This window comes from Anomaloglossus baeobatrachus, unplaced genomic scaffold (assembly GCF_048569485.1).
Source record: "Anomaloglossus baeobatrachus isolate aAnoBae1 unplaced genomic scaffold, aAnoBae1.hap1 Scaffold_173, whole genome shotgun sequence".
Classification (NCBI taxonomy): Eukaryota; Metazoa; Chordata; class Amphibia; order Anura; family Aromobatidae; genus Anomaloglossus; species Anomaloglossus baeobatrachus.
In genome coordinates, this window is record NW_027441943.1 from 339,205 (window position 1) to 356,146 (window position 16,942).

Genomic DNA, 16,942 nt, shown 5'->3' on the forward strand with positions numbered 1-16,942 from the left:
ATTGTCCTTTGGCTTTGCCCTGCGGCCCCCGGACACGGACATTCCTCGCTCTTGGTCCAGTTCTGTGATTGCAGCAGAGAGCAAAGTGTGGTGAGTGCAGAGATCCGGTCCAGAACACGAAGCCCCACACTGCAAACAGCATCCTCCATGGCCCTCCTGCTCCTCACGCTTCTCCTGCCGCCTCTGGTCCTGGGATCAGGTGCGTAAAGTTCCCTGCTCCATCAGTGTCTACACCGAGCCTGCTCTGGAGACTTACATTATGGGCCACTTACAGCAATGCTCTGGTGTAGGGACAGTCACCCGGTATTACAGGAGCGCAGCTGAGGGGGCAGTCTGTCCACCAGATCGCCAAATGTCTCCATACAAACCAGCAGAAGTGCAGCTCTGGAGGATAATGCAGGAGGTAACTCAGGATCAGTAATGTATGTACACAGTGACTGCACCAGCAGAATAGTGAGTGCAGCTCTGGAGTATAATACAGGAGGTAACTCAGGATCAGTAATGTAATGTATGTACACAGTGACTGCACCAGCAGAATAGTGAGTGCAGCTCTGGAGTATAATACAGGAGGTAACTCAGGATCAGTAATGTATGTACACAGTGACTGCACCAGCAGAATAGTGAGTGCAGCTCTGGAGTATAATGCAGGAGGTAACTCAGGATCAGTAATGTATGTACACAGTGACTGCACCAGCAGAATAGTGAGTGCAGCTCTGGAGTATAATGCAGGAGGTAACTCAGGATCAGTAATGTATGTACACAGTGACTGCACCAGCAGAATAGTGAGTGCAGCTCTGGAGTAAAAGATCACAGTATTTTATATGGTAACTCCGGGGTTCACAGGGCAGGAGGACGATCACCCTCAGGTGATGACACAGTATGGGGAGCTGCGGGGGAAGACGCTGTCAGTGAAGGAGACGAGCCAAACTGTCCATGCCTTCTATGGAGTCCCCTTCGCCAAACCCCCGGTGGGTTCATTGAGATTTGCGGCCCCAGAAGCCCCCGAGTCCTGGAGCTCCGTGCGGGAGGCGCAGGAACATGGCGCTCTGTGAGTTATTAACAAGTCCCAGAATTTCCTCCATTTTATAAATGTAGTTAATATTATTCTGTGACCGAAGAGACTGGGGACAATGTGAGGGGTCGGGGGTCCCGGGGAGACTCCCACAGTCACCTGGTATCACGGCTAAACTGAGCGAAACCATTACTGACCTATCATTTCTCATAGATGTCTCCAAAGCCTCAGAGACATAGAGCAAATTAAAAGCCTCTTTAAAATCTCCATGCCGTTACCGCCATTGTCAGAAGACTGTCTGTTCCTAAACATCTTCACCCCAGCGGAGCGGAGGAAGGAGTCCAAACTGCCCGTAAGTAATGGTGTGAGGAATGGTACTAACACGCTCAAGATGATGGTGCATACATATGGCATGGAGCCACCCCCGTCACCCCGTCTCTCCGGCTGTTGTGGGACTATAGACAGATGTGACCCCCGTCGTTCCGGCTGTTGTTGGACTATATAGAGAGGTGACCCCCATCTCTCCAGGTGTTGTGTGACTATAGACAGAGGTGACCGCCGTCTCTCCGGCTGTTGTTGGACTATAGACAGAGGTGACCCCCATCTCTCCAGGTGTTGTGGGACTATAGACAGAGGTGACCGCCGTCTCTCCGGCTGTTGTTGGACTATAGACAGATGTGACCCCCGTCTCTCCGGCTGTTGTTGGACTATAGACAGATGTGACGCCCATCTCTCCGGCTGTTGGACTATAGACAGAGGTGACCCCCATCTCTCCGGCTGTTGTGTGACTATAGACAGAGGTGACCCCCATCTCTCCGGCTGTTGTGTGACTATAGACAGAGGTGACCCCCATCTCTCCGGCTGTTGTTGGACTATAGACAGAGGTGACCCCCATCTCTCCAGGTGTTGTGTGACTATAGACAGAGGTGACCGCCGTCTCTCCGGCTGTTGTTGGACTATAGACAGAGGTGACCCCCATCTCTCCAGGTGTTGTGGGACTATAGACAGAGGTGACCGCCGTCTCTCCGGCTGTTGTTGGACTATAGACAGATGTGACCCCCGTCTCTCCGGCTGTTGTTGGACTATAGACAGATGTGACGCCCATCTCTCCGGCTGTTGGACTATAGACAGAGGTGACCCCCATCTCTCCGGCTGTTGTGTGACTATAGACAGAGGTGACCCCCATCTCTCCGGCTGTTGTGTGACTATAGACAGAGGTGACCCCCATCTCTCCGGCTGTTGTTGGACTATAGACAGAGGTGACCCCTGTTGATCCGGCTGTTGTTGGACTATAGACAGAGGTGACCCCTGTCTCTCCGGCTGTTGTGTGACTATAGACAGAGGTGACCCCCATCTCTCCGGCTGTTGTGTGACTATAGACAGAGGTGACCCCCATCTCTCCGGCTGTTGTTGGACTATAGACAGAGGTGACCCCCATCTCTCCGGCTGTTGTTGGACTATAGACAGCGGTGACCCCTGTTGATCCGGCTGTTGTTGGACTATAGACAGAGGTGACCCCTGTCTCTCCGGCTGTTGTGTGACTATAGACAGAGGTGACCCCCATCTCTCCGGCTGTTGTGGGACTATAGACAGATGTGACCCCCGTCTCTCCGGCTGTTGTTGGACTATAGACAGATGTGACGCCCATCTCTCCGGCTGTTGGACTATAGACAGAGGTGACCCCCATCTCTCCGGCTGTTGTGTGACTATAGACAGAGGTGACCCCCATCTCTCCGGCTGTTGTGTGACTATAGACAGAGGTGACCCCCATCTCTCCGGCTGTTGTTGGACTATAGACAGAGGTGACCCCTGTTGATCCGGCTGTTGTTGGACTATAGACAGAGGTGACCCCTGTCTCTCCGGCTGTTGTGTGACTATAGACAGAGGTGACCCCCATCTCTCCGGCTGTTGTGTGACTATAGACAGAGGTGACCCCCATCTCTCCGGCTGTTGTTGGACTATAGACAGAGGTGACCCCCATCTCTCCGGCTGTTGTTGGACTATAGACAGCGGTGACCCCTGTTGATCCGGCTGTTGTTGGACTATAGACAGAGGTGACCCCTGTCTCTCCGGCTGTTGTGTGACTATAGACAGAGGTGACCCCCATCTCTCCGGCTGTTGTGGGACTATAGACAGATGTGACCCCCGTCGTTCCGGCTGTTGTTGGACTATATAGAGAGGTGACCCCCATCTCTCCAGGTGTTGTGTGACTATAGACAGAGGTGACCGCCGTCTCTCCGGCTGTTGTTGGACTATAGACAGAGGTGACCCCCATCTCTCCAGGTGTTGTGGGACTATAGACAGAGGTGACCGCCGTCTCTCCGGCTGTTGTTGGACTATAGACAGATGTGACCCCCGTCTCTCCGGCTGTTGTTGGACTATAGACAGATGTGACGCCCATCTCTCCGGCTGTTGGACTATAGACAGAGGTGACCCCCATCTCTCCGGCTGTTGTGTGACTATAGACAGAGGTGACCCCCATCTCTCCGGCTGTTGTGTGACTATAGACAGAGGTAACCCCCATCTCTCCGGCTGTTGTTGGACTATAGACAGAGGTGACCCCTGTTGATCCGGCTGTTGTTGGACTATAGACAGAGGTGACCCCTGTCTCTCCGGCTGTTGTGTGACTATAGACAGAGGTGACCCCCATCTCTCCGGCTGTTGTGTGACTATAGACAGAGGTGACCCCCGTCTCTCCGGCTGTTGTGTGACTATAGACAGAGGTGACCCCCATCTCTCCGGCTGTTGTGTGACTATAGACAGAGGTGACCCCCGTCTCTCCGGCTGTTGTGTGACTATAGACAGAGGTGACCCCCGTCTCTCCGGCTGTTGTGTGACTATAGACAGAGGTGACCCCCATCTCTCCGGCTGTTGTGGGACTATAGACAGATGTGACCCCCGTCGCTCCGGCTGTTGTTGGACTATAGACAGAGGTGACCCCCATCTCTCCAGGTGTTGTGGGATTATAGACGGAGGTGACCGCCGTCTCTCCGGCTGTTGTTGGACTATAGACAGATGTGACGCTCATCTCTCCGGCTGTTGGACTATAGACAGAGGTGACCCCCGCCTCTCCGGCTGTTGTTGGACTATAGACAGAGGTGACCCCCGTCTCCCCGGCTGTTGTGTGACTATAGACAGAGGTGACCCCCCGTCTCTCCGGCTGTTGTTGGACTATAGACAGATGTGACGCCCATCTCTCCGGCTGTTGGACTATAGACAGAGGTGACCCCCGTCTCTCGGCTGTTGGACTATAGACAGAGGTGACCCCCGTCTCTCCGGCTGTTGTTGGACTATAGACAGAGGTGACCCCCGTCTCTCCGGCTGTGGTTGGACTATAGACAGAGGTGACCCCCATCTCCCCGGCTGTTGTTGGACTATAGACAGAGGTGACCCCCATCTCTCCGGCTGTTGTTGGACTATAGACAGAGGTGAACCCCGTCTCTCCGGCTGTTGTTGGACTATAGACAGAGGTGACCCCCATCTCCCCGGCTGTTGTGCGACTATAGACAGAGGTGACCGCCGTCTCTCCGGCTGTTGTTGGACTATAGACAGAGGTGACCCCCGCCTCTCCGGCTGTTGTTGGACTATAGACAGAGGTGACCCCCGTCTCCCCGGCTGTTGTGTGACTATAGACAGAGGTGACCCCCGTCTCTCCGGCTGTTGTGTGACTATAGACAGAGGTGACCCCCGTCTCTCCGGCTGTTGGACTATAGACAGAGGTGACCCCCGTCTCTCCGGCTGTTGTTGGACTATAGACAGAGGTGACCCCCGTCTCTCCGGCTGTTGTTGGACTATAGACAGAGGTGACCCCCATCTCCCCGGCTGTTGTGCGACTATAGACAGAGGTGACCGCCGTCTCCGGCTGTTGTTGGACTATAGACAGATGTGACCCCCGTCTCTCCGGCTGTTGTTGGACTATAGACAGAGGTGACCCCCATCTCTCCGGCTGTTGTTGGACTATAGACAGAGGTGACCCCCGTCTCTCCGGCTGTTGTTGGACTATAGACAGAGGAGTACCCCGTCTACGGTTGTTGTGGGACTATAGACAGAGGAGACACTCGTCTCTCCGGCTGTTGTGGGACTATAGACAGAGGTGTACCCCGTCGCTCCTGCTCTTGTGGGACTATAGACAGAGGAGTACCCCATTGCACCGGCTGTTGTTGGACTATAGAAAGAGGTGTACCCCGTCTACGGCTGTTGTGGGACTATAGACAGAGGTGTACCCCATCGCTCCGGCTGTTGTTGGACTATAGACAGAGGTGTACCCCATCTCCGGCTGTTGTGGGACTATAGACAGAGGTGTACCCTGTCTCTCCGGCTGTTGGACTACAGACAGAGGTGTACCCCGTCGCTCCGGCTGTTGTTAGCCACCAAACAAGCATGTGATGTGCTCATTCTGTGCCGTTTCTTTCCAGGTCATGGTATTTATTCATGGAGGAGGCTTTCGGTCGGGGGGAGCCGGTATGTTTGAGGGATCCGCGCTGAGTGCGTTTGAGAACGTTGTTGTTGCGTCCATCCAGTACAGACTGGGATTCCTGGGATTTTTCAGGTAAGTGGTAAAAGTGCTGCTTTTGGAGTAACAGGCGGTGATATGAGATGAGGGAACAGAGTCATCACCTGCAGCTCGTGGGCTCAGGAGCAGAACATGGCCCCCAAGTAACCAGGTCTTTGATATTATCATCTCATCTTGACCACATGGACTTTTTGGGCCCTTGTGCTCCGGGATCCGGATGAGACTGCAGTGACCTCTCGGGGCCATAGGTGGCGATCACTGTAGACGTTCTATGGCTGATGGCGCCATCTAGAGGCTGAGTGAGGAGCAGAGCTGTAATATCACCGCTGATCACTGAATAGTGAGGAACCTCTGAACACCCTGACGCCGCTTATCACCTCTGTCCAGCACCGGAGATGGCCGAGCCCCCGGGAACTACGGCTTCTTGGATCAGATCGCTGCTCTCAAATGGATTCAGGAGACTATTGCCGATTTCGGTGGAGATCCGAATTTAGTGACTATATTTGGAGAATCGGCCGGCGGAGCCAGCGTGTCTATTCTGGTGAGCGTCCCCCTGTGTTCTGGGGTCACGTGCGGGTAGACACTCCCAGCATGCACTGATCACTAGATATATCTTTATAATGTTCGTCACTGACATCATCATCCTCTGTGACTGCAGCTGCTGTCCCCAATGTCATAAGGCTTATTCCACCGGGCGATCGCTGAGAGCGGAGTCGCCCTAATCCCTAACCTGTTAGCAGAGGACAACCAAGGTCTCAACCACACCCTGAAGGTAAGATCTTCACCAAAGGCAGTGGGCAGCCCCCCAAACATCGCCCGACTGGGGGCCAGGGGATCGGATCACACTTAGCAGACAGGCGACTTTCCCAGTGATGTCACCGCTGATCTGGTGATGGATAGGAGGTGTTCTCACTGATGTCACCGCTGATCTCTGGTGATGGATAGGCGGTGTTCTCAGTGATGTCACTGCTGATCTCTGGTGATGGATAGGCGATGTTCTCAGTGATGTCACCGCTGATCTCTGGTGATGGATAGGCGGTGTTCTCAGTGATGTCACTGCTGATCTCTGGTGATGGATAGGAGGTGTTCTCAGTGATGTCACTGCTGATCTCTGGTATTGGATAGGAGGTGTTCTCAGTGATGTCACCACTGATCTCTGGTGATGGGTAGGAGGTGTTCTCAGTGATGTCACCGCTGATCTCTGGTGATGGATAGGCGGTGTTCTCAGTGATGTCACTGCTGATCTCTGGTGATGGATAGGAGGTGTTCTCAGTGATGTCACCGCTGATCTCTGGTGATGGATAGGAGGTGTTCTCAGTGATGTCACCGCTGATCTCTGGTGATGGATAGGAGGTGTTCTCAGTGATGTGACCGCTGATCTCTGGTGATGGATAGGAGGTGTTCTCAGTGATGTCACCCCTGATCTCTGGTGATGGATAGGAGGTGTTCTCAGTGATGTCACCGCTGATCTCTGGTGATGGATAGGAGGTGTTCTCAGTGATGTCACCGCTGATCTCTGGTGATGGATAGGCGATGTTCTCAGTGATGTCACCGCTGATCTCTGGTGATGGATAGGAGGTGTTCTCAGTGATGTCACCGCTGATCTCTGGTGATGGATAGGAGGTGTTCTCAGTGATGTCACCGCTGATCTCTGGTGATGGATAGGCGGTGTTCTCAGTGATGTCACCGCTGATCTCTGGTGATGGATAGGAGGTGTTCTCAGTGATGTCACCGCTGATCTCTGGTGATGGATAGGAGGTGTTCTCAGTGATGTCACCTCTGATCTCTGGTGATGGATAGGAGGTGTTCTCAGTGATGTCACCGCTGATCTCTGGTGATGGATAGGAGGTGTTCTCAGTGATGTTACCGCTGATCTCTGGTGATGGATAGGAGGTGTTCTCAGTGATGTCACTGCTGATCTCTGGTGATGGATAGGAGGTGTTCTCAGGATGTCACCGCTGATCTCTGGTGATGGATAGGAGGTGTTCTCAGTGATGTCACCGCTGATCTCTGGTGATGGATAGGCGGTGTTCTCAGTGATGTCACCGCTGATCTCTGGTGATGGATAGGAGGTGTTCTCAGTGATGTCACTGCTGATCTCTGGTGATGGATAGGAGGTGTTCTCAGTGATGTCACCGCTGATCTCTGGTGATGGATAGGAGGTGTTCTCAGTGATGTCACCGCTGATCTCTGGTGATGGATAGGAGGTGTTCTCAGTGATGTCACTGCTGATCTCTGGTGATGGATAGGCGGTGTTCTCAGTGATGTCACTGCTGATCTCTGGTGATGGATAGGAGGTGTTCTCAGTGATGTCACTGCTGATCTCTGGTGATGGATAGGCGGTGTTCTCAGTGATGTCACCGCTGATCTCTGGTGATGGATTGGCGGTGTTCTCAGTGATGTCACTGCTGATCTCTGGTGATGGATAGGAGGTGTTCTCAGTGATGTCACTGCTGATCTCTGGTGATGGATAGGAGGTGTTCTCAGGATGTCACCGCTGATCTCTGGTGATGGATAGGTGGTGTTCTCAGTGATGTCACCGCTGATCTCTGGTGATGGATAGGAGGTGTTCTCAGTGATGTCACCGCTGATCTCTGGTGATGGATAGGAGGTGTTGTCAGTGATGTCACCGCTGATCTCTGGTGATGGATAGGCGGTGTTCTCAGTGATGTCACTGCTGATCTCTGGTGATGGATAGGAGGTGTTCTCAGTGATGTCACTGCTGATCTCTGGTGATGGATAGGAGGTGTTCTCAGTGATGTCACCGCTGATCTCTGGTGATGGATAGGCGGTGTTCTCAGTGATGTCACCGCTGATCTCTGGTGATGGATAGGAGGTGTTCTCAGTGATGTCACCGCTGATCTCTGGTGATGGATAAGAGGTGTTCTCAGTGATGTCACCGCTGATCTCTGGTGATGGATAGGCAGTGTTCTCAGTGATGTCACCGCTGATCTCTGGTGATGGATAGGTGGTGTTCTCAGTGATGTCACTGCTGATCTCTGGTGATGGATAGGAGGTGTTCTCAGTGATGTCACTGCTGATCTCTGGTGATGGATAGGAGGTGTTCTCAGTGATGTCACTGCTGATCTCTGGTGATGGATAGGAGGTGTTCTCACTGATGTCACTGCTGATCTCTGGTGATGGATAGGCGGTGTTCTCAGTGATGTCACCGCTGATCTCTGGTGATGGATAGGAGGTGTTCTCAGTGATGTCACCGCTGATCTCTGGTGATGGATAGGCGGTGTTCTCAGTGATATCACCGCTGATATCTGGTGATGGATAGGCGGTGTTCTCAGTGATGTCACTGCTGATCTCTGGTGATGGATAGGCGGTGTTCTCAGTGATGTCACCGCTGATCTCTGGTGATGGATAGGAGGTGTTCTCAGTGATGTCACTGCTGATCTCTGGTGATGGATAGGAGGTGTTCTCAGTGATGTCACCGCTGATCTCTGGTGATGGATAGGCGGTGTTCTCAGTGATGTCACTGCTGATCTCTGGTGATGGATAGGAGGTGTTCTCAGTGATGTCACTGCTGATCTCTGGTGATGGATAGGCGGTGTTCTCAGTGATGTCACTGCTGATCTCTGGTGATGGATAGGAGATGTTCTTAGTGATGTCACCGCTGATCTCTGGTGATGGATAAGAGATGTTCTCAGTGATGTCACTGCTGATCTCTGGTGATGGATAGGCGGTGTTCTCAGTGATGTCACTGCTGATCTCTGGTGATGGATAGGAGGTGTTCTCAGTGATGTCACTGCTGATCTCTGGTGATGGATAGGCGATGTTCTCAGTGATGTCACTGCTGATCTCTGGTGATGGATAGGCGGTGTTCTCAGTGATGTCACTGCTGATCTCTGGTGATGGATAGGTGGTGTTCTCAGTGATGTCACTGCTGATCTCTGGTGATGGATAGGCGGTGTTCTCAGTGATGTCACCGCTGATCTCTGGTGATGGATAGGAGGTGTTCTCAGTGATGTCACTGCTGATCTCTGGTGATGGATAGGAGGTGTTCTCAGTGATGTCACCGCTGATCTCTGGTGATGGATAGGCGGTGTTCTCAGTGATGTCACCGCTGATCTCTGGTGATGGATAGGAGGTGTTCTCAGTGATGTCACCGCTGATCTCTGGTGATGGATAGGAGGTGTTCAGTGATGTCACTGCTGATCTCTGGTGATGGATAGGCGGTGTTCTCAGTGATGTCACCGCTGATCTCTGGTGATGGATAGGAGGTGTTCTCAGTGATGTCACCGCTGATCTCTGGTGATGGATAGGAGGTGTTCTCAGTGATGTCACCGCTGATCTCTGGTGATGGATAGGCGGTGTTGTCAGTGATGTCACCGCTGATCTCTGGTGATGGATAGGCGGTGTTCTCAGTGATGTCACTGCTGATCTCTGGTGATGGATAGGAGGTGTTCTCAGTGATGTCACTGCTGATCTCTGGTGATGGATAGGCGGTGTTCTCAGTGATGTCACTGCTGATCTCTGGTGATGGATAGGAGGTGTTCTCAGTGATGTCACCGCTGATCTCTGGTGATGGATAGGAGGTGTTCTCAGTGATGTCACCGCTGATCTCTGGTGATGGATAGGAGGTGTTCTCAGTAATGTCACCGCTGATCTCTGGTGATGGATAGGAGGTGTTCTCAGTGATGTCACTGCTGATCTCTGGTGATGGATAGGCGGTGTTCTCAGTGATGTCACCGCTGATCTCTGGTGATGGATAGGAGGTGTTCTCAGTGATGTCACCACTGATCTCTGGTGATGGATAGGAGGTGTTCTCAGTGATGTCACCACTGATCTCTGGTGATGGATAGGAGGTGTTCTCAGTGATGTCACTGCTGATCTCTGGTGATGGATAGGAGGTGTTCTCAGTGATGTCACCGCTGATCTCTGGTGATGGATAGGAGGTGTTCTCAGTGATGTCACTGCTGATCTCTGGTGATGGATAGGAGGTGTTCTCAGTGATGTCACCGCTGATCTCTGGTGATGGATAGGAGATGTTCTCAGTGATGTCACCGCTGATCTCTAGTGATGGATAGGAGGTGTTCTCAGTGATGTCACTGCTGATCTCTGGTGATGGATAGGAGGTGTTCAGTTATGTCACTGCTGATCTCTGGTGATGGATAGGCGGTGTTCTCAGTGATGTCACTGCTGATCTCTGGTGATGGATAGGAGGTGTTCAGTGATGTCACCGCTGATCTCTGGTGATGGATAGGCGGTGATCTCAGTGATGTCACCGCTGATCTCTGGTGATGGATAGGCGGTGTTCTCAGTGATGTCACCGCTGATCTCTGGTGATGGATAGGAGGTGTTCTCAGTGATGTCACTGCTGATCTCTGGTGATGGATAGGAGGTGTTCTCAGTGATGTCACCGCTGATCTCTGGTGATGGATAGGCGGTGTTCTCAGTGATGTCACCGCTGATCTCTGGTGATGGATAGGAGGTGTTCTCAGTGATGTCACCGCTGATCTCTGGTGATGGATAGGAGGTGTTCAGTGATGTCACTGCTGATCTCTGGTGATGGATAGGCGGTGTTCTCAGTGATGTCACCGCTGATCTCTGGTGATGGATAGGAGGTGTTCTCAGTGATGTCACCGCTGATCTCTGGTGATGGATAGGAGGTGTTCTCAGTGATGTCACCGCTGATCTCTGGTGATGGATAGGCGGTGTTGTCAGTGATGTCACCGCTGATCTCTGGTGATGGATAGGCGGTGTTCTCAGTGATGTCACTGCTGATCTCTGGTGATGGATAGGAGTTGTTCTCAGTGATGTCACTGCTGATCTCTGGTGATGGATAGGCGGTGTTCTCAGTGATGTCACTGCTGATCTCTGGTGATGGATAGGAGGTGTTCTCAGTGATGTCACCGCTGATCTCTGGTGATGGATAGGAGGTGTTCTCAGTGATGTCACCGCTGATCTCTGGTGATGGATAGGAGGTGTTCTCAGTGATGTCACCGCTGATCTCTGGTGATGGATAGGAGGTGTTCTCAGTGATGTCACTGCTGATCTCTGGTGATGGATAGGCGGTGTTCTCAGTGATGTCACCGCTGATCTCTGGTGATGGATAGGAGGTATTCTCAGTGATGTCACCACTGATCTCTGGTGATGGATAGGAGGTGTTCTCAGTGATGTCACTGCTGATCTCTGGTGATGGATAGGAGATGTTCTCAGTGATGTCACTGCTGATCTCTGGTGATGGATAGGAGGTGTTCTCAGTGATGTCACCGCTGATCTCTGGTGATGGATAGGTGTTCTCAGTGATGTCACCGCTGATCTCTAGTGATGGATAGGAGGTGTTCTCAGTGATGTCACTGCTGATCTCTGGTGATGGATAGGAGGTGTTCAGTTATGTCACTGCTGATCTCTGGTGATGGATAGGCGGTGTTCTCAGTGATGTCACCGCTGATCTCTGGTGATGGATAGGAGGTGTTCTCAGTGATGTCACCGCTGATCTCTGGTGATGGATAGGAGGTGTTCTCAGTGATGTCACCGCTGATCTCTGGTGATGGATAGGCGGTGTTGTCAGTGATGTCACCGCTGATCTCTGGTGATGGATAGGCGGTGTTCTCAGTGATGTCACTGCTGATCTCTGGTGATGGATAGGAGGTGTTCTCAGTGATGTCACTGCTGATCTCTGGTGATGGATAGGCGGTGTTCTCAGTGATGTCACTGCTGATCTCTGGTGATGGATAGGCGGTGTTCTCAGTGATGTCACCGCTGATCTCTGGTGATGGATAGGAGGTGTTCTCAGTGATGTCACCGCTGATCTCTGGTGATGGATAGGAGGTGTTCTCAGTGATGTCACCGCTGATCTCTGGTGATGGATAGGCGGTGTTGTCAGTGATGTCACCGCTGATCTCTGGTGATGGATAGGAGGTGTTCTCAGTGATGTCACCGCTGATCTCTGGTGATGGATAGGAGGTGTTCTCAGTGATGTCACCGCTGATCTCTGGTGATGGATAGGCGGTGTTGTCAGTGATGTCACCGCTGATCTCTGGTGATGGATAGGCGGTGTTCTCAGTGATGTCACTGCTGATCTCTGGTGATGGATAGGAGGTGTTCTCAGTGATGTCACTGCTGATCTCTGGTGATGGATAGGCGGTGTTCTCAGTGATGTCACTGCTGATCTCTGGTGATGGATAGGAGGTGTTCTCAGTGATGTCACCGCTGATCTCTGGTGATGGATAGGAGGTGTTCTCAGTGATGTCACCGCTGATCTCTGGTGATGGATAGGAGGTGTTCTCAGTGATGTCACCGCTGATCTCTGGTGATGGATAGGAGGTGTTCTCAGTGATGTCACTGCTGATCTCTGGTGATGGATAGGCGGTGTTCTCAGTGATGTCACCGCTGATCTCTGGTGATGGATAGGAGGTATTCTCAGTGATGTCACCACTGATCTCTGGTGATGGATAGGAGGTGTTCTCAGTGATGTCACTGCTGATCTCTGGTGATGGATAGGAGATGTTCTCAGTGATGTCACTGCTGATCTCTGGTGATGGATAGGAGGTGTTCTCAGTGATGTCACCGCTGATCTCTGGTGATGGATAGGTGTTCTCAGTGATGTCACCGCTGATCTCTAGTGATGGATAGGAGGTGTTCTCAGTGATGTCACTGCTGATCTCTGGTGATGGATAGGAGGTGTTCAGTTATGCCACTGCTGATCTCTGGTGATGGATAGGCGGTGTTCTCAGTGATGTCACTGCTGATCTCTGGTGATGGATAGGAGGTGTTCAGTGATGTCACCGCTGATCTCTGGTGATGGATAGGCGGTGATCTCAGTGATGTCACCGCTGATCTCTGGTGATGGATAGGCTGTGTTCTCAGTGATGTCACCGCTGATCTCTGGTGATGGATAGGAGGTGTTCTCAGTGATGTCACCGCTGATCTCTGGTGATGGATAGGCGGTGTCCTCAGTGATGTCACCGCTGATCTCTGGTGATGGATAGGAGGTGTTCTCAGTGATGTCACCGCTGATCTCTGGTGATGGATAGGCGGTGTCCTCAGTGATGTCACCGCTGATCTCTGGTGGTGGATAGGAGGTGTTCTCAGTGATGTCACCGCTGATCTCTGGTGATGGATAGGTGGTGTTCACAGTGATGTCACTGCTGATCTCTGGTGATGGATAGGCGGTGTTCTCAGTGATGTCACTACTAATCTCTGGTGATGGATAGGCGGTGTTCTCAGTGATGTCACCGCTGATCTCTGGTGATGGATAGGAGGTGTTCTCAGTGATGTCACTGCTGATCTCTGGTGATGGATAGGCGGTGTTCTCAGTGATGTCACTGCTAATCTCTGGTGATGGATAGGAGGTGTTCTCAGTGATGTCACCGCTGATCTCTGGTGATGGATAGGAGGTGTTCTCAGTGATGTCACCGCTGATCTCTGGTGATGGATAGGCGGTGTTCTCAGTGATGTCACCGCTGATCTCTGGTGATGGATAGGAGGTGTTCTCAGTGATGTCACCGCTGATCTCTGGTGATGGATAGGAGGTGTTCTCAGTGATGTCTCTGCTGATCTCTGGTGATGGATAGGAGGTGTTCTCAGTGATGTCACTGCTGATCTCTAGTGATGGATAGGCGGTGTTCTCAGTGATGTCACTGCTAATCTCTGGTGATGGATAGGCGGTGTTCTCAGTGATGTCACTGCTGATCTCTGGTGATGGATAGGAGGTGTTCTCAGTGATGTCACTGCTGATCTCTGGTGATGGATAGGAGATGTTCTCAGTGATGTCACTGCTGATCTCTGGTGATGGATAGGTGGTGTTCTCAGTGATGTCACTGCTGATCTCTAGTGATGGATAGGAGGTGTTCTCAGTGATGTCACTGCTGATCTCTGGTGATGGATAGGCGGTGTTCTCAGTGATGTCACCGCTGATCTCTAGTGATGGATAGGAGGTGTTCTCAGTGATGTCACCGCTGATCTCTGGTGATGGAGAGGCGGTGTTCTCAGTGATGTCTCTGCTGATCTCTGGTGATGGATAGGCGGTGTTCTCAGTGATGTCACTGCTGATCTCTGGTGATGGATAGGCGGTGTTCTCAGTGATGTCACCGCTGATCTCTGGTGATGGATAGGCGGTGTTCTCAGTGATGTCACCGCTGATCTCTGGTGATGGATAGGAGGTGTTCTCAGTGATGTCACCGCTGATCTCTGGTGATGGATAGGAGGTGTTCTCAGTGATGTCACCGCTGATCTCTGGTGATGGATAGGTGGTGTTATCAGTGATGTCACTGCTGATCTCTGGTTATGGATAGGCGGTGTTCTCAGTGATGTCACCGCTGATCTCTGGTGATGGATAGGCGGTGTTCTCAGTGATGTCACTGCTGATCTCTGGTGATGGATAGGCGGTGTTCTCAGTGATGTCACTGCTGATCTCTGGTGATGGATAGGCGGTGTTCTCAGTGATGTCACCGCTGATCTCTGGTGATGGATAGGCGGTGTTCTCAGTGATGTCACTGCTGATCTCTGGTGATGGATAGGCGGTGTTCTCAGTGATGTCACCGCTGATCTCTGGTGATGGATAGGCGGTGTTCTCAGTGATGTCACCGCTGATCTCTGGTGATGAATAGGAGGTGTTCTCAGTGATGTTACTGCTGATCTCTGGTGATGGATAGGCGGTGTTCTCAGTGATGTCACTGCTGATCTCTGGTGATGGATAGGAGGTGTTCTCAGTGATGTCACTGCTGATCTCTAGTGATGGATAGGAGGTGTTCTCAGTGATGTCACCGCTGATCTCTGGTGATGGATAGGAGGTGTTCTCAGTGATGTCACCGCTGATCTCTGGTGATGGATAGGAGGTGTTCTCAGTGATGTCACCGCTGGTCTCTGGTGATGGATAGGAGGTGTTCTCAGTGATATCACTGCTGATCTCTGGTTATGGATAGGCGGTGTTCTCAGTGATGTCACCGCTGATCTCTGGTGATGGATAGGAGGTGTTCAGTGATGTCACTGCTGATCTCTGGTGATGGATAGGCGGTGTTCTCAGTGATGTCACCGCTGATCTCTGGTGATGGATAGGAGGTGTTCTCAGTGATGTCACCGCTGATCTCTGGTGATGGATAGGAGGTGTTCTCAGTGATGTCACCGCTGATCTCTGGTGATGGATAGGCGGTGTTGTCAGTGATGTCACCGCTGATCTCTGGTGATGGATAGGCGGTGTTCTCAGTGATGTCACTGCTGATCTCTGGTGATGGATAGGAGGTGTTCTCAGTGATGTCACTGATGATCTCTGGTGATGGATAGGCGGTGTTCTCAGTGATGTCACTGCTGATCTCTGGTGATGGATAGGAGGTGTTCTCAGTGATGTCACCGCTGATCTCTGGTGATGGATAGGAGGTGTTCTCAGTGATGTCACCGCTGATCTCTGGTGATGGATAGGAGGTGTTCTCAGTGATGTCACCGCTGATCTCTGGTGATGGATAGGAGGTGTTCTCAGTGATGTCACTGCTGATCTCTGGTGATGGATAGGCGGTGTTCTCAGTGATGTCACCGCTGATCTCTGGTGATGGATAGGAGGTGTTCTCAGTGATGTCACCACTGATCTCTGGTGATGGATAGGAGGTGTTCTCAGTGATGTCACTGCTGATCTCTGGTGATGGATAGGAGATGTTCTCAGTGATGTCACTGCTGATCTCTGGTGATGGATAGGAGGTGTTCTCAGTGATGTCACCGCTGATCTCTGGTGATGGATAGGAGGTGTTCTCAGTGATGTCACCGCTGATCTCTAGTGATGGATAGGAGGTGTTCTCAGTGATGTCACTGCTGATCTCTGGTGATGGATAGGTGGTGTTCTCAGTGATGTCACTGCTGATCTCTGGTGATGGATAGGTGGTGTTCTCAGTGATGTCACTGCTGATCTCTGGTGATGGATAGGAGGTGTTCAGTTATGTCACTGCTGATCTCTGGTGATGGATAGGCGGTGTTCTCAGTGATGTCACTGCTGATCTCTGGTGATGGATAGGAGGTGTTCAGTGATGTCACCGCTGATCTCTGGTGATGGATAGGCGGTGATCTCAGTGATGTCACCGCTGATCTCTGGTGATGGATAGGCGGTGTTCTCAGTGATGTCACCGCTGATCTCTGGTGATGGATAGGAGGTGTTCTCAGTGATGTCACCGCTGATCTCTGGTGATGGATAGGCGGTGTCCTCAGTGATGTCACCGCTGATCTCTGGTGATGGATAGGAGGTGTTCTCAGTGATGTCACCGCTGATCTCTGGTGATGGATAGGCGGTGTCCTCAGTGATGTCACCGCTGATCTCTGGTGGTGGATAGGAGGTGTTCTCAGTGATGTCACCGCTGATCTCTGGTGATGGATAGGTGGTGTTCACAGTGATGTCACTGCTGATCTCTGGTGATGGATAGGCGGTGTTCTCAGTGATGTCACTACTAATCTCTGGTGATGGATAGGCGGTGTTCTCAGTG

The 16,942-nt window shown here is 51.9% G+C and overlaps 1 pseudogene; it reads left to right on the forward strand.

The window, feature by feature from the left end:
• The window catches only part of LOC142260733 (fatty acyl-CoA hydrolase precursor, medium chain-like), a 44,949-nt pseudogene continuing 28,007 nt past the window's right edge, over nucleotides 1-16,942 (forward strand).